The sequence below is a fragment of the Sparus aurata genome, chromosome 6 (genome assembly GCF_900880675.1).
Source record: "Sparus aurata chromosome 6, fSpaAur1.1, whole genome shotgun sequence".
In the NCBI taxonomy this organism is placed as follows: Eukaryota; Metazoa; Chordata; class Actinopteri; order Spariformes; family Sparidae; genus Sparus; species Sparus aurata.
Window position 1 is genome coordinate 36,690,424 of NC_044192.1, and position 16,591 is coordinate 36,707,014.

The window sequence follows — 16,591 nt, forward strand, 5'->3', positions numbered from 1 at the left end:
ATCCATTAACTCCTATTTATGGACACCTCGTCGGGCATTATCCCTTACTTCACTACCTCTGTAACCTGTGGCTTTCTGCCATTGATCAACAGAGGTCAGCACAAACGTCACTGGATTGTTGAACCAGAGACTGATAGGTTGTGCTGGTATTATGCTCAAATCGGAAGTGCTGTGACTGTTTTAATGTACTGAATTTAGATTCACTTTATACAGCAAAATGTGTACATACTGTGTCTAATAGACACCTCGGGTTAATCATCAAGTACTTGAACTAGAGTGGATTATCATGTTTCCACCCAAAACTATTCAGCTGAGATCACACAGAGGTCTAAAGCCATCTATCAGCCACTGATTGCAAAGTAGCCAATCAATAAGCACTGATAAGAACAGCTGTATCATGTCTCAGTGTTTGAATGTAACTAAAAATGTCAGCATTGCTTAGCACATTCCATACATAGCTACAAAAAAACAAATCTTAGTGCCAAAATGTAAAATAACCAGTTATGGAATGTAACTTAAATTTACAGTGCTGTACTTAAGTGCAACTTTGATAATTACTTGGTTTATTTCCATACTTCCTCTCCTTAACATTTACAGTTGCTTTGCAATTCAATTTATTCAGTGCTGATTGGCTATTACTTGTGACCTGTAATCAATCAGATAGTGGTGTGAGCAGAACACTGAGTGAGAACATAGTGAGGCTGGACATATTCTGAAAATACCTTTAAATTATCCATGAATAAATAATAAATATTAGTTTCAACACCTTAATCTGTGACAGTAGTGAATATCAACAGTCAGATGACGTGTCCAACAGAGTCTGTCTGCTCAGTCCTGTGATATCTGATCAATATGACTTATGATACCAACAGGAAGACAACATGAAATTACTGTTGCACTGCAATTTAATTTATGTCTTTCAGTGAAACTGTAAAATAGCTGAAAAGAGTTTCTTCAATTACTTCCTGAATGTTCAGTACAGAGGACAGCTGCTGTTGTTGCTGACATGTTAAAGTTCAGAAAACTGTTCATGTCGTCTCTGGAGGTGCAAAAGGCTGAATGTGTGCCGATTTGGATTTGTTGTAATAAGCCACGCCCACATTGACCAGTCATGACCACCTTCAAGATATGGCCTCAGGATTGGACCTACATCATACCGACCAAATTTCGTAAAAATCAGTGTAGCTGTTCAAGAGATATAAACTTCCCATCTTTTTAGCGCCCCCTAGCGGCCAAAATTCGCCAAATTCGGCTCATCCCTTCCCAGTATCATGGCAACCAAGGAACTCAAATTTGGTGTTAATAACATTTAGTTTGACCAGGATATCAAACAGTTTACATTTTTATAGCTAGCTACAGAAATTTGTTTGTTAATAATTCGCACATTTTTTTGACCGAGCACAATTCTTTTGATAACTTTAAATCAGGTCGAGCTGAAGAATGTACCTGCCAAGTTTCACACAGATTGGACAAAATCCCAAGGAGGAGTTCAAACAAGTATGTTTTCCAGTTTTTGCGATTTTGCGAAAAAACGTTCTAACCGGAAGTGGGCGTGGCCAACGGAAAGTGATTCAGCTGCATTCAGGGAATCTGGGAATCTGGAATCTTTTTGAATGTGCGACATACGGTTTGGGAGTTATAGGCAAAAACGTGTTTTCCTAGGTTATAGCGCCCCCTGCAGGCGGATATATGTAGTTTTTTGTGTCTGAGATATTCACAGGAGTCTGGACCAACCCTCCAAATTGCACCGCCCTCCCTTGCACGGTTTAGCCTGCAGCACCACTTTTAGCCGGAGAAAAATAAAAATAAAAATCTTAATGATTACAATAGGGTTCCTAGCACCGCTGGTCCTAGGTCCTAGTTCCCTTGGCCCCTCGGGCTTGGCCCCCTAATTACAATAGAGTATGCTTGTGTAGCAGCAGAATGCTGTTGTATCTGGTCATTAATTGAGCGCCAATGGTAGCCACCCATTGTAGGCGGAACAGAGTATAAATGCTGCAGCTCTTCCCGTTGCTTTCTCTTTGCGCTCCTGTCTGATGCATCACTTCCGATCCGGAAGTTTTGGCTCTCGGCAGGTGGGATTGTACGCTGCTCGTTGTTTCCACGTTGCCAGGTGTCAATCCCTTTGTTCTTATAGCACATGTATGTTTTGCTGCAGAGCGGCTGAGCTGACATGCCCTGCTTGGAGTGTGCTGGTCCCGTTGTGTTGCGGTGGTAAGTGTCCTCTCTGTCTGCACGATCTTGGTCGATGCACTTTTAAGCTAACGTTAGCATGGTTGGAGGTAAATGCCGGTAGCCGCCTGTGTCTCTCCCTCTCTCACCACCGTGGGTGTGTGTCCAATCCGGCCAAAAGGTATGTTGTAGTTTTACTGCGGCGCTTGAAACCGGTATGGTAGGCTCATTTTGATAGTGTTAATTTTGTTCTTTTTAGATGAGGTACTGCCATTGGGCCAAACGATCTGTGTAACATAAGAAAAGTCACGATCAGCTGACCACTGCTGCTTTGTCTGCTGCTTTGTCTGCTGCTTTGTCGGCTGCTGTGTCGCAGCTTTGGCCGCTGCATTACCACTGCTTTGCAGCTGTTTGGCTGCTAAGTCACTGCTATCTTAAGTGTGTGACCGGCTGCGGCAGGAGCAAGCTGGCCCTAGTGCATCGTCTTCTGCGACATCTACTGCTCCCTCTATGTCTAATGTCCCTGTATCAGAAAGATTAGTCTTTGTACCCCAAGATAGGAAGTGTCCCATCTTTAGGGGGAGGACAGGTATAGGGCTGAGTGAGTGGATGGAGGAGGTACAAGCATGTGTGAGGGCGCGGCGTTTACCCTTGTCTGACCGTGCATTTTTCCTGTTTGACCACCTAGATGGTGAGGCTAAGGAGGAGATCAAGCATTGCTCTTGTGCAGACAGAGAGGACCCTGATAAAATACTTGCTATCTTGCAGGAACTATACGGGTGCACGGAGTCTTATGTTGCTCTGTAGGAGGCATTCTTCTCTAGGAAGCAGCAAGAGAGAGAGACTCTTCAGGAGTTCTCCCTCGCTTTGATGGGTCTCGTGGAGAAGCTGAGACAGCGTGCACCTACTGGTATGCTGAATGCCGAAGCTCTTCTGAGAGACCAATTCGTTGAGCATGTGTTGGAGGGTTCCCTGCGTCGTGAGTTGAAGCAGTTTGTGCGTAAACAGCCTGATTGCACCTTGCTCGATGTCAGGGCCGAGGCGATCCAGTGGGAGCGTGAAGGTTTGCCTGGCGGAGTGAGGGCCCGCAGTCATTCGGTCCCCTCAGTATTTGGTGTCCAGTATGGTGTTCAAGTTGGTCATCGTGTTGCTGTCCGTTCGCCCCCAGTGTCTGAGGTGAGTGAGATGAGAGAGATGCTAAAGCGGCAGCAAGAGCAGCTTAATCAGCTCACTGAAAGCATTGCACGGTTGCAGGACTCAAACTGGCGCAGCCGTCCATCTCGTGCAGACCCTGTAATATGCAGGCGTTGTAAACAGCCCGGCCATTTTGCGAGGGAGTGTGACAGTGTGCGTGCTCCTCACTCTCAATCTTCGGCACAACCCCCATCTAATCCAGGTAGACAGTCTCGCTCCGCTTCGCTGTCGGGAAACTAGAGCCCTCCGAACTGCAGAGCGACAGTTTGGATGGGGCGGCTATTGGCTCGCAAGCTGGTTCCAGTATTCTAAATGTCCCTAAGTTAATCTCGTCTTGTCCTCATGTCAATGTGGGCATGGGTGGGGTGAAGGCCCCTTGTTTAGTGGATACCGGTTCCATGGTGTCCTGTGTTTCTGAGAGCTTTTTCCGCCAGTATTTTGAGCCTTGGGGTCAGGAGCCCCTCCAGTCATGCCAGGGGTTGCAACTTCGAGCTGCTAATGGTTTAGCTATCCCTTACATTGGCTACTTGGAGCTTGAGGTACAACTTTGTGGGAAGTTGATGCCCAATTGTGGAGTGTTAATTGTAAAGGACCCTCCTGGTGGTGTGCCTGCTCAAGTACCGGGTATGAACGTAATTCGTAAATGCTACCAAGAGCTCTTTGGACAGTATGGTGAGGCTTTGTTCTCTCAGTCCTGTGTCTCTGGGACTCCATCCCCCATCGTGCAGGCATTGCAGCAGTATCAACGTGTGGATGCTCAGATCCCTCATGATAGTTCAGGGAGGGCAAAGGCCAGAGGTAAGAGGGCTTGGCGAATTCCTGACGTGTCATGAAGATCGTGGCAGCCACATGCACTGAAAGGTATTCTGGTTCCACAGTGCTGTTTGAGCCCCCTGCTTCTGGTTTACCTGCTGGCTTGCTTGCGTCCCCTGCCTTGGTTCAAGTGATCAGAGGTACGACTTACATACCAGGTCGTTAATGTAGGCTCCACCGATGTGTTGTTGCATGCCCGCACTGTTGTTGGCACACTAGATGCAGTGAATGTCATTAGCCTCCTGTGAGAATGACCACAATTACAGCTGGATGATACAGCAAAAAAATGATCCACAGGCAAGGTTTGAGGTGGGTCACCAAGGAGGTTCTTTTATTCATCCCTCTCGGCAAACAGCATAGGCACATCAGTATCGCCAAAGAGAACCCCAGGTTGCCAAAATGGCACCTATTTATAGGGCATCAATCAAGTACCCTGGAAGAATCCATTCCCCGGGATCCACTGCCTAAAACATGTTTAACCCACCATTGTTTTTATTTCTGTATCTACACCACATCATCTGTGACCTATATACATCCTAATCTACATCCACTAACAGAGAAAATACACAAATACACTTCATATTACCTCCACTAAAATACAATGCACACATTTACCATCCCCACACCAATTTACACTTGGCTGCCCCCGGAACTATATAAGCGGCGTCCGTTTCCTGGGGAAGCCTTTTGCCTGCACACCCTGAAGACAAAAGACTGGTGAGTACACAACACTCTTGATTTATTCACTGCACACACTCATTGGGCAAAACACAATACCCATTCTTAGCTTAGCTTCTTGATTAAGCAATTAATACATTTCATATGCACATTTAGCCCCATGTCCCTCTGCTCCAGGTCGAGCTGCGCGGCCCACACAGCACCCACCAGCAAAAACCAAGACCCAACAAAGGACAACAAACATGGTGACAAACATTCAATACATATGATAAACATATCAATACAATTGTACAAAAAGCAATGTGTTAAAATGTATTGTGCAAATCTCCAATAAAGTGCTGTTGCTCTTCTTAAAGTGTCTGTGCAATTATTAAAGTGCATCTGTAGTCTGTAGTGTTCTTCATCACACCTCCCTTCGGGAGTCAGTGAGGTGCCATCTTGTGTTGCCACTCTGTCATCTCAGACAGTTGCCCCTACTGTACAGCAGCAGGTCGAGGACGTGGACCTGTCATCGTTGTCTACAGAGGAACAGCTCCGGGTGAGGTCTCTGCTTGGGCAGTATGCCCCCATCTTCTCAGCCCACGATGTAGATCTGGGCTGTACCAAACTGATCTCCCATGACATCCCTGTGGCTGATGATATCCCTGTAAGGCAACGTTATAGGCGCATTCCACCCTCAGAATACAAGGTTGTGAAAGAACACATTAATCAGCTGCTTTCGTCACAGGTAGTCCGGGAGAGCAGTAGCCCTGATGCATCCCCCATTGTGTTGGTGAGGAAAAAGGATGGTAGTCTGCGCATGTGTGTTGACTACAGGCAACTCAATAGTAAAACTAGGAAAGACGCCTTTCCCCTGCCTCGCATTGAGGAGTCCCTTGATGCGCTTTCAGGTGCCTGCTGGTTTACCACCCTGGACTTGGCCAGTGGTTACAATCAAGTGCCAGTTACGGAGTCCGACAAGCCAAAAACTGCCTTTTGTACACCATTTGGCTTGTTTGAGTGGAACAGAATGCCCTTTGGGCTGTGTAACGCGCCCAGCACGTTTCAGAGGCTCATGCAGCGTATTTTTGGGGATAAACAGTGTGAGTCATTACTGCTGTACCTTGATGACATTGTTGTTTTTTCGTCAACCGTGGAACAACATCTGGAGCGGTTGCGGGTTGTGCTGGACCGACTCCAAAAAGAGGGCCTCAAGGCCAAGCTCAGCAAGTGCTCCTTCTTCCAGAAGGAGGTGCATCATTTGGGCCATGTGATATCTGGAGATGGTGTCTCCACTGAGCCCAGCAAGGTTGAGGTTCCTAATTGGCCAACGCCCAAGACGGTCTCAGAACTGTCTTTTCTTGGCTTCGCCAGTTATTACCGGTGGTTTGTGAAAGGTTTTGCCAAGTTGGCAGCCCCTCTGCATATGGCTGTGGCAGAGTTTGGTAACACTAAGACGGGTAAGAAGTCTAAGCATGGGGTCATCACTGCACCAGTATTAGCCTATGCAGATTTTTCCCTCCCCTTTATTTTGGAGGTGGATGCGAGTCATGGTGACTTGGGGGCAGTGCTCTCTCAGGAACAAGCGGGAATGGTGCAGCCGATAGCTTATGCTAGTCGAGGTTTGAGGCCAACAGAAAGGAACATGGCAAACTATAGTTCCATGAAACTTGAGTTCTTGGCCCTTAAGTGGGCCATGACGGAAAAGTTTAGAGAGTACCTGTTGGGTAACAAGTGTGTTGTCTACACGGACAACAATCCTTCGAGTCACTTGACCTCTGCTAAATTGTCTGCAGCTGAGCAGTGATGGTCCGCCCAGCTCGCCTCCTTCGACTTCGATATTAAGTATTGGTCGGGGAGGAGTAACTTGAACGCTGATACCCTGTCTTGTCAGTGCCCACCTGGCCCTGCGGATATGGAGGCTATGCTCCCGGGTACTGCCATGCCTCAGCCTCTGCAACAACCTCTGAATTTGAGAGGGCCTGAGGTAACCCAAGCTGCCATTGTAGCTCTGCCACAGCACACTACCCCTGAGATCTGTGCCCTTCAGCAAGCTGATTCGGTTATTCTAGAGCTGCTGAAATTTTGGAAGAAAAAGCAGCGTCCTAGCTATGAGGAGCGGGCACAGCTGTCGCAGTCTGCCCTGATCCTGCTCCATCAGTAGGACCACCTGGTTGAGAGGGACGGAGTCCTGTACTGTCAGGTGTTCCACTCGGATGGTGCGGAACCTGCGCTTCAGTTGCTGTTTCCTGATGCTCTCACTAGTGAGGTTTTGACCCAAGTCCATCAGGAGCATGGCCATCAGGGAGTTGAGCGAACGTTGGCGCTGCTGCGGTCCCGGTGCTATTGGCCTGGTATGTCCTCTGATGTGGCTCAATGGTGTCAGGCATGTGAGAGGTGTCAAGTTGCCAAAGATGTGCACCCAACAGCTCGCAGCTATATAGGCCATCTGTTGGCATCGCGTCCTAATGAAATCCTCGCTATTGATTACACCACCCTTGAGCCTGCCCAGAACGGTGTAGAAAACGTGTTGGTGATGACAGACATTTTTAGTAAATATACCATAGCTGTCCCCACCTGGGATCAGCGTGCCTCCACGGTGGCCAAGGTGTTGGTAGAGTGGTTTTATAAGTTTGAGGTCCCCTCTAGATTACATTCTGACCAGGGCCGTAACTTTGTGAGCTCCCTTATACAACAACTTTGCAGTCTGTACGGCATTGTGAAATCGCGCACCACCCCATACCATCCTGAGGGGAATGGTCAGTGTGAGCGGTTCAACCGGACACTCCACAACTTACTGCGTACACTGCCTGTCTCCCGAAAGAGGAACTGGAACTCGTGTTTGCCTCAGGTCCTTTACTGTTATAACACGACTCCCCATCAGACTACTGGAGAGTCTCCTTTTTTTCTGATGTTTGGCCAGGAACCTCGACTGCCACTAGACTTTCTATTCGGTAGAGTTGAGAGTCCTGTTAATGGTTCTGTCCATGAGTGGGTCCAGGAACATCAGGCCCGACTACAGGTGGCATTTGAAGGTGCAAGGGAACGCTTGAAACAGGCTGCAGGCCGCCGAAAGCAAGCCCATGTCCAGCATGTTAAAGATCTTCCACTGAGGGAAGGGCAGTTGGTATTCTTGCGGGACTTCAGTGCAAGAGGGCCTCACAAGACTCGGGATAGGTGTAGCTCAGTGAGGTATCAAGTGTTGAGGGCACCTGCAGAAGGTGGCTCGGTGTATACAATCGTGCCAGTGGACAACCCGACCAAGGTCAGGCAAGTCCACCGCAAGATGTTAAAAGCTGTGGTTGGCGCAGACCCCCCGGTGTGTGTCCCTTTAACGGCTCCACACACTGGAGCATAGAACTTTGTGGCTGCCCCCCCAGTCAGCTGTCCTGGTCCTAGCCACATTGCCCCACGCCGGACCACATGTTCAACTGCTGGTACACCTGCGCCCGTTTCCAATGCAGTTTCTGCTCTATTTAGACCCTGGTTCTAGCCTGTGTTTCTTGCTTTGTTTTGTCCATCGTTGGGACGACGATTCAAGAAGCGGGAGTAGAATGTAGCAGCAGAATGCTGTTGTATCTGGTCATTAATTGAGCGCCAATGGTAGCCACCCATTGTAGGCGGAACAGAGTATAAATGCTGCAGCTCTTCCCGGTGCTTTCTCTTTGCACTCCTGTCTGACGTGTCACTTCTGGTCCGGAAGTTTTGGCTCTCGGCAGGTAGGATTGTACGCTGCTCATCGTTTCCATGTTGCCAGGTGTTGATCCCTTTTTTTCTTATAGCAAATGTATGTTTTGCTGCAGAGCGGCTGAGCTGACGTGCCCTACTTGGTGTGCGCTGGTCCCGCTGTGTTGCGGTGGTAAGTGTCCTCTCTGTCTGCACGATCTTGGTCGATACACTTTTAAACTAACGTTAGCATGGTTGCAGGTAAATGCCGGTAGCCGCCTGTGTCTCTCCCTTTCTCACCACCGTGGGTGTGTGTCCAATCCGGCCAAAAGGTATGTTGTAGTTTTACTGCGGCGCTTGAAACCGGTGTGGTAGGCTCATTTTAATAGTGTTAATTTTGTTCTTTTTAGATGAGGTACTGCCATTGGGCCGAATGATCCGTGTGACATAAGAAAAGTCATGATCAGCTGACCGCTGCTGCTTTGTCTGCTGCTTTGTTGGCTGCTGTGTCGCAGCTTTGGCCGCTGCGTCACAGCTTTGGCCGCTGCATTACCGCTGCTTTGCAGCTGTTTGGCTGCTATGTCACTGCTATCTTAAGTGTGCCTTCATGGCCATGTGTTTAGTTTCATTTTGACACCTTAACTTGGTTTTTTGTTTATTTGTTTTCTTCACCCCACCTGTCTTGACTTTTGAAATCCTTTTGGTTAATTTGATTTAATTAACTAGTGTAATTCATTTGTTTAGAGCAGGTGGTGTTTACTTTTGTTTGCATACAATTTGTGCTATTTGCTTTATTTTCTTTATAGTTGGTTTATTCTTATTGTGGTGTCCCTTCCTTCCCTGTGTTTTGTGCTTCCCTGGGATTTTTGGTTATTCACAAAGTGTGTGTGAGTGTGTGATTGTCATGTGCCCGGGTGACTTATGATATTTAGTTTGGACCCCTTCCCTCACTAGTTTCTCCACACCAGCGAGCCTCAGGCCTCAGGCAATTCGATATTACTGTGTCTTGTGTCCTCCCTATGCTCGCCACAAAACTTGCATACGCGTTCCCTCGGCCCCTCGGGCTTGGCCCCCTAAAAATCTTTACAATTACAATAGGGTTCCCAGCACCGCTGGTCCTAGGAGAAGAGACTCCCCTTTTGGTGTGTCAGAAAGTCATATCAGGGGCAATTATCTCTACATGAGGGGTTACAGGAATGAAGATAAGATGACATTTACTGTCCTAATAAAACATCCGGGGGTCATTGTTTTGGGAAGGAGTAAGACATGAAGTGTCTTAAAAGTATGTGACCTCCACTCTGTTGTATTTAAGCCAGTAATATTTGGAGGACTGGAGAGAACAGTCTGGATCTTCCCTACATGCAGCATGCATTAAAGAGATCTGACTCATCACGCTGAGTCTAACACTCTTTGGAGAATTAACAACTCTCCACCCCTCAAAAGAGTTCTGGATAATTCTTATAGATGAGTAAGAAATTGAATAGAAGTTATTTATGCCAACCTGGTAACAGGTAACATAATAATATAATAGCATATAATAGAATATAATAACAATATTATCCAATATGAGATACTCTAATAATATGTTACAGTTTAGTATTATATGAGGCCCCACTACAATAAAATGGGCGTATGAGTGAAAATATATATACTAGGGCTGTCAAAGTTAAACGAGTTAATTGTGCGTTAACGCAACATCCTTTTAACGCCTTTAATTTTTTTAACGCGCGAATAACGTTCAGTATTAAAAAAAAAGGAACATGCATTGTTTAATTTACAGCCGTCAGGGGCACCTGTACTCTTGATCCAGAGGGTGGCAGAAGAATAAGAAAGGGAATCAGAAGAAGAAGAAGCAGTGTTGCCGTTCGGGAAAAACACAGTAGACTGAAAAGCGAAAGTGAAAGGAAATGGAGAAAGGACTTATAAACGGCAAATTCACTTTAAAAACACTGCCAGATGGTGCGGTCGATAGGACAAAAGTTATCTGCACGTGCTGTCGACATGAAATGAGTTACCATTGAAGTATGTCGAGTCTCAGATATCATTTGCAAGCCAAACACACGGCAGATGCAGAGAGCCCACTGCCCCCCCCCCCCCCTCGCCAAAAGGAGACATCACCATGTTTTGATCCCATTTAGGGTAAGGGGATATTTTTTGAGCCTTTTATTTGAAGTGCATGATTTTAAGTGTTGAACAAACATTTTCATAAAGCAAGCACATTTGCCCTTTCTTATGTTGTTAAGGGGATTAAGAACATGAACAAAATACATTAAGGTACATTTAGAACAGAAAGAAATTTGCCCAAAAAATTGCGATTAATATGCGATTAATCGCAAGTTAACTATGGACAAAATGCGATTAAACGCGATTAAAAAAATGCATTGTTTGACAGCCCTAATATATACGAAATAAGTATAAAGAATAAACTTTGTGGTGACATTCAGTGACTAGTATACAGCCTGTATACTACAGGAGTGCGTTGCTTAGAACAAAAGTGTCATACAAACCACCTGGCTGAATAAGTTACCCAAAGTTAGTGTCTGCTTGATGAGGTCCAACCCTAAGCTTGTATGGGAAGATCAGAGTGATTGTGAATTTTGTGTGAATGATAAACCCATTGGAAGTTTAAGCACATCTGTCCCAGTGAGTCAGTTGAAAACATGAGGAACAAATCCGGGAAATTATAAGCTCTCTCTGATCCTCTTACAGGCTCTGCTGAAATAATGGCAGACAAATGGGGAAATAATGTGGTTGAGGATGCTCAACTTTGGCACTATGTCACCCATGGGGTGTTCCAGTGAAAGGGACATTAAGCACAGAATGTTTAAGATGGTGTAGGGTATGTTAGAAGAAAAGGTAAAAGGAAAGTAGCTAAGAAAAAGATAGACTGACAAGTTTTTCAGAATCAGTAGTGGGATTGAAATAGTAATGGGAAAAGAGAGTCTGAGTAAGAAAAAGAAGGAGAAACAAGAATGTAGGGCCAGAATTAGGAATGGACCTCCTCCATGCTTTCTCCACACCTACAACCCTTCCTTTAACAACACCTTCTCCACATGAAGTCAGGTATCCCAGGATGACTCCAGAAAGGAGAACAAGTACTCCCTGACTTTTCAACCCTCTTTTCATCTTCTAAAAGGAGTCACAAATTAACCTTGCTTCTCCAAAAAAAAAAAAAAAAAAAAAAAAAAAGCCTTTTTCTCCACTAGCAGCTTCTATTGACTACTGGGTGCGCAGTCGAGATCACAGAGGGGATGATGTTCCCTAACTCCATGCCGAGGCAAACATCCAGAGGTGTTTTGTACACAGGCCATGTCAGCTAAACGAATTGAAGGAGGTTGCAGAGGAACCACCTGACACAAAGACTGGAGATGAGTGGGCCACAGAGTCCTGTCCAGAGATGGCAGCCTCAACAGAACAACCAGAGGAAAAGGAGACTTGGTCCACATCGAATCATCGAGGAAAGTGTAACAGCATTGACCAGAAGGCCGATGCTGCAGAGGGAAGGTTATGGGAGCCCTGAGCTTAATCAGCAAGAAGGAAGTGATCCAGAGGAATCCTGACCACATGCACCACCTAAAGGTGTCTGTATATTTTCCAGGATTCCCCCTTGACACAGCCAAAGGAGACAGCAGAGGTCAGAGGTCAGAGCTTTGAGCAGCACATAGACAAGAGCACAATTACACACAAATAATGATGAGACACACATACACACACACGCGCGCAGACACACTCATACATGCACACACACAAAGAGGGAAACACTGATTGACTGTTAAAGACTAAGCATTGCTTTTTGGCAGTATTTGATAGCTTTAGGTCTCTAAACAAGTTTGATTTTTTGTCATTTAAAAGATGCAAATTCTCTCTTATCATCCAGTCAAAATCAACTTTTAGAGTAGGTAAAAGAAAATATCCACCCAGTCCTAGGGCTGTTGAAGTTATTGCTTCTGTCATTTAGTCTAACATGAATTAAGGTGCTATTGTTGACTCCCTCACTTCACCATGTACCTCCCCCATCTTGCATGAAGAGAAACCAAAAGGGGGGTGGAGATCATTAAAATACTTTAAAGGTCCCATATTATGCAAAATACACCTTAGAGCGGTTTTCTATCAATAATATGCATCCCCGGCCTGTCTACAATCCCCCCTGGTATGAAAAAAGTTCATCCTCTCCCTTTTTTGCTTTCTCCGCCTTTAGAAAATGTGTGCTTATACAGGCCAGTTGAAGATAGTCTGTCGGTGACGTCAACAACAGACTTGACGCGTCCCCCTAGGTTGGTGGCACCGCCCGAGGTGAAGGTTTGCCACACCCGAAGGAATTATCTAAACAGCGCCATTTTTTTTCGCTCGGTTAGAAAATGGCGAATGTACGACCGGGAAGAAGCGGTTGCAGTGTCCTAGCTGAAGTTGGCAAAAAACTGTTGGTGTGTGCGAACCACTTTGAGCTGACTGTTTCACCAACTTGGGCCAGTACAAGGCAGGAGTAGTCGGCAGACTTATACTCAAAGGAATACTTGCAGACCAAGGACATGTAAGTATTGTCAGGCGTGTTCGTTTGTTTGAGAGGTGAAAGTAGACAGACCAATATAGAAGACAGACTACGACGTACTGTTAACTATTTAATAAGAAGAATTGTATCATTTAAGCAAAAGCAAAAAAAGCTTGATCAAGGTCTTTCTCTGTTTGAAAAATCGCAGGCCGCAAAAGCCAAGCAACCAGTCGCCCAGAAAAAGATGCAGAATTTCAGCATGTAATACATTATATATTGCTGTCACAATGTATGTGTTGAATTGTCATTGGTCAATCATATAGATAGGATGAGTACTATTATTGGACAGTCAAGAAAAAAGGTGGGGAGAAACCGTGGTTTAGACTTTAGCCCTCCCATCGTTGGTGCACAAACTGGTCCCAGTTTCTCAGCACACGAACCATGATTCCTGGAGTCGTCACCCTGTTGAAGAAAACAAATTGTTCCTGGCCTCAACTGCCTGTTCCCCATTATCTGCCTTTGTTTATGGCGCCTTCACTGTCTCATACGCATAAGGGATTTGGGAGGTGATATCGCTGGCCTTGGAGGCCTCTTCATGTGTGAAAGGGATGAGTGAATATGTTCTGTTCGCTTCTGACCATTTCAGTCAGCAGGATATGTGCAACTCTTAATAATGTGAGATAACAGGAAAATATGGGAAAAGACAATCTATATGTGTCACAGTGTGGCAGACGTCATAATTTAATGAGCAATGAATGATGTGCGTGTAGTTTCATGAGTAGTGTGTTTGTTAAGGGGAGTCACGGGCAGTCATGGGCAATATTTAGTAGGCCGGGGTCATAGGGGGACATACTAAGTGGTCGGTGGGGCATAATGAAAATGTATAAATCCTAGCAGTATACAAATGTGCTGTGTGTTTCTGTAGATAAGGCTGAACTCCTGCGTGATGTACTGTGTGTTTTACCATTGAGAACAAGGTAATGTTAGCAGCTAACCGCTAACATTAGCTTCTCTGACCACACAAGTTAGTGCTACAGCAGAATCATTGTGTGTATTACATTTCTGATCTTGCACATTATGTAATGCGTGTCCTAGGGAAATGTCTGCATGTGCAAGTATTTAGCTGTGTTTATTTAGCAATTGTACACGAACTAACCAAGCAGTGTCACATAGTACCAGCTAACGCTAACCGCGATCTTCCATGCTAATGCTAACCGCAAGCTTCTAGTTCGCATCAACACGGTCTCCACCTGCAAACCCAGAGACCCGGTCGGTCAAGCAGTACATACACACACCCTCCGCCGGGTCTAAGTTTTCAGGATTTTGTGAAATAATGCATTTGAAAACGTTTTCTAAGCTGGAACATGTTGGCATGGGCCAGGGCAAAACGAGTGTGCTGTTGCCTGCTACACAGAGTTTAGATTCTCTGCCCGAGCCCGACCCCGTCGCTATCCTCGACCAGGCCGGGCCGGGCCGGGCCGGGCCGGGCCCCTGACCAAGTATTCGTGATTTTTTGTTTTTAATAACTCAAAATAATGACCATATTTCCAGCTAGAAAACGCGCATCTCTCTCCTCCCTCCATTTTTGTGTTGCTGCGTGGTGTTACACGTGAGTTATCCTCATGGCTAAAACGTGACTTGAGACGTACGTGACATCACTCCCCGAGAAGCAAGAAGAAAGCAAGAATATATATTTTTACTAAGGAAAATGACCGAAATAATTGTAATGCACAGTGACTTGAATAAATAACTAATCTGATCACTGGTTTGGAAATGTTAACGCATTAGATTACTCGTTACTGAAATAAAGAGGTCAGGTTAGAGTAACGTAACGCGTTGCAGCCTTTAGTGCTTGAATTATACTGTAACAGTGCTGTCATGTGTTACTCCTATCCATATCTGGGAATTCTGTGCAGGACAAGTAAACTGTGATTACATGTTGAGAACATTTCAAATTGTTTGCCCATTTCTTGCAATTGTTTTCATGTTTTGGTTCAAGACTCTACCTGGCTGCACTGCATTACAATAAGAAGGCTGATAGAGGACAAGCGACCACATCATCAGGAGATCCTCTTTTTTAATTTCAAATATTTTTATTTGGGTTTTAACATATACAAACAACCATCAACAATCAACCCCCCCACCCCCACCCCCCCGCAGTACTGAGAGCATTTAAGGCAAATACTGAGGATAAGCTTACGTTGTGGACAGGCTGCAAATACTTATGCCAAGGGCCAAAATTAAGTGCACTACAAGTTCATGTTGTTTGAGTATTCTGAAAATGTAATAAAAAGGGATCCCATGTTTTATGAAACTTTTGCTCTGAGCCGCCAATAGAGAAGTGCAGCATCTCCAACTTAAGACAGGTCATTATGTCTTGAAGCCATTGGCTCAGCGTAGGCGAGGCAGCATCCCTCCACCTAAGCAGGATTGCGCGTCTGGCCAGAAGCAAGGCAAAAGCGACCATATGTTGTTCACTAAGTGACAAATGCGGGTCACCACTAGCAGCAATGCCAAATAGAGCTAGTGTGGGGCTAGGAACGAAATCCCTGCCCAATATTTTAGATAAGGTATTGAAAACATTGTTCCAGAATATTTGTGAGGGATGTGTGGACTGGTATGAAGCAGATCACTGGGTGTAAGGTCAGCGGCAGACAGTCATCGGGCAGCCTGGAGAGGGCAAACGAGCTGAACAGATTCTTCAATAGGTTCAGCTCACAGCATTCTGTCGTCTCCCTGACACCTCCAGACCCCCACACACCCTCACTGCCCCAAATGCTTCCTCCTCTCCCCCCTCACTCCCCTGCTGTGAGCTCTCCTGTGCAGCACCTCTCCTCCTCCTCCACCTCTTCTTCCTCCTACACCTCTTCCTCCTCCACCTCCTCCTCCTCTACCTCCTTCTCCTCCACCTCCTCCTCCACCTCCTCGTCCTCCACTGAAGACACCAGCAGCCTCCCCCGCATGACTGTGACTGCAGGCCAGGTTAGGAGACAGCTGGAGAGACTCCACCAGCAGAAGGCTGCAGGTCCTGACGGTATCAGCCCCAGGATCCTGAAGACATGTGCCAGCCAGCTGTCTCCTATCCTACAACACCTCTACAACCTGAGCCTGGGTCAGGAGAGAATACCGGTGCTTTGGAAGACTTCCTGCCTGGTTCCTGTTCCAAAGAAGTCGACACCATCAGACCTCAATGACTATCGACCAGTGGCCCTCACATCTTACGTCATGAAGGTGCTGGAGAGACTGGTTTTGGCCAACCTGAGGCCGCAGGTGAGAGCCCTGCTAGACCCTCTGCAATTTGCTTACCAGCCCCACTTGGGAGTTGATGACGCTGTCATCTTCCTGCTGCAACGAGCCCATTCGCACCTGGATGATGGAGGAGGCACTGTGAGAATCACATTCTTTGATTTCTCTAGTGCTTTTAACACCATTCAGCCACTGCTACTGGGGGAGAAGCTGCGGGTGATGGGTGTAGACGACACAATGATCTCCTGGATTACTGACTACCTGACAGGCAGGCCACAGTTTGTCCGTATGGGCAGTGTTCTGTCTGATGCGGTGGTTAGTGATACAGGAGCTCCACAGGGGACTGTACTGTCT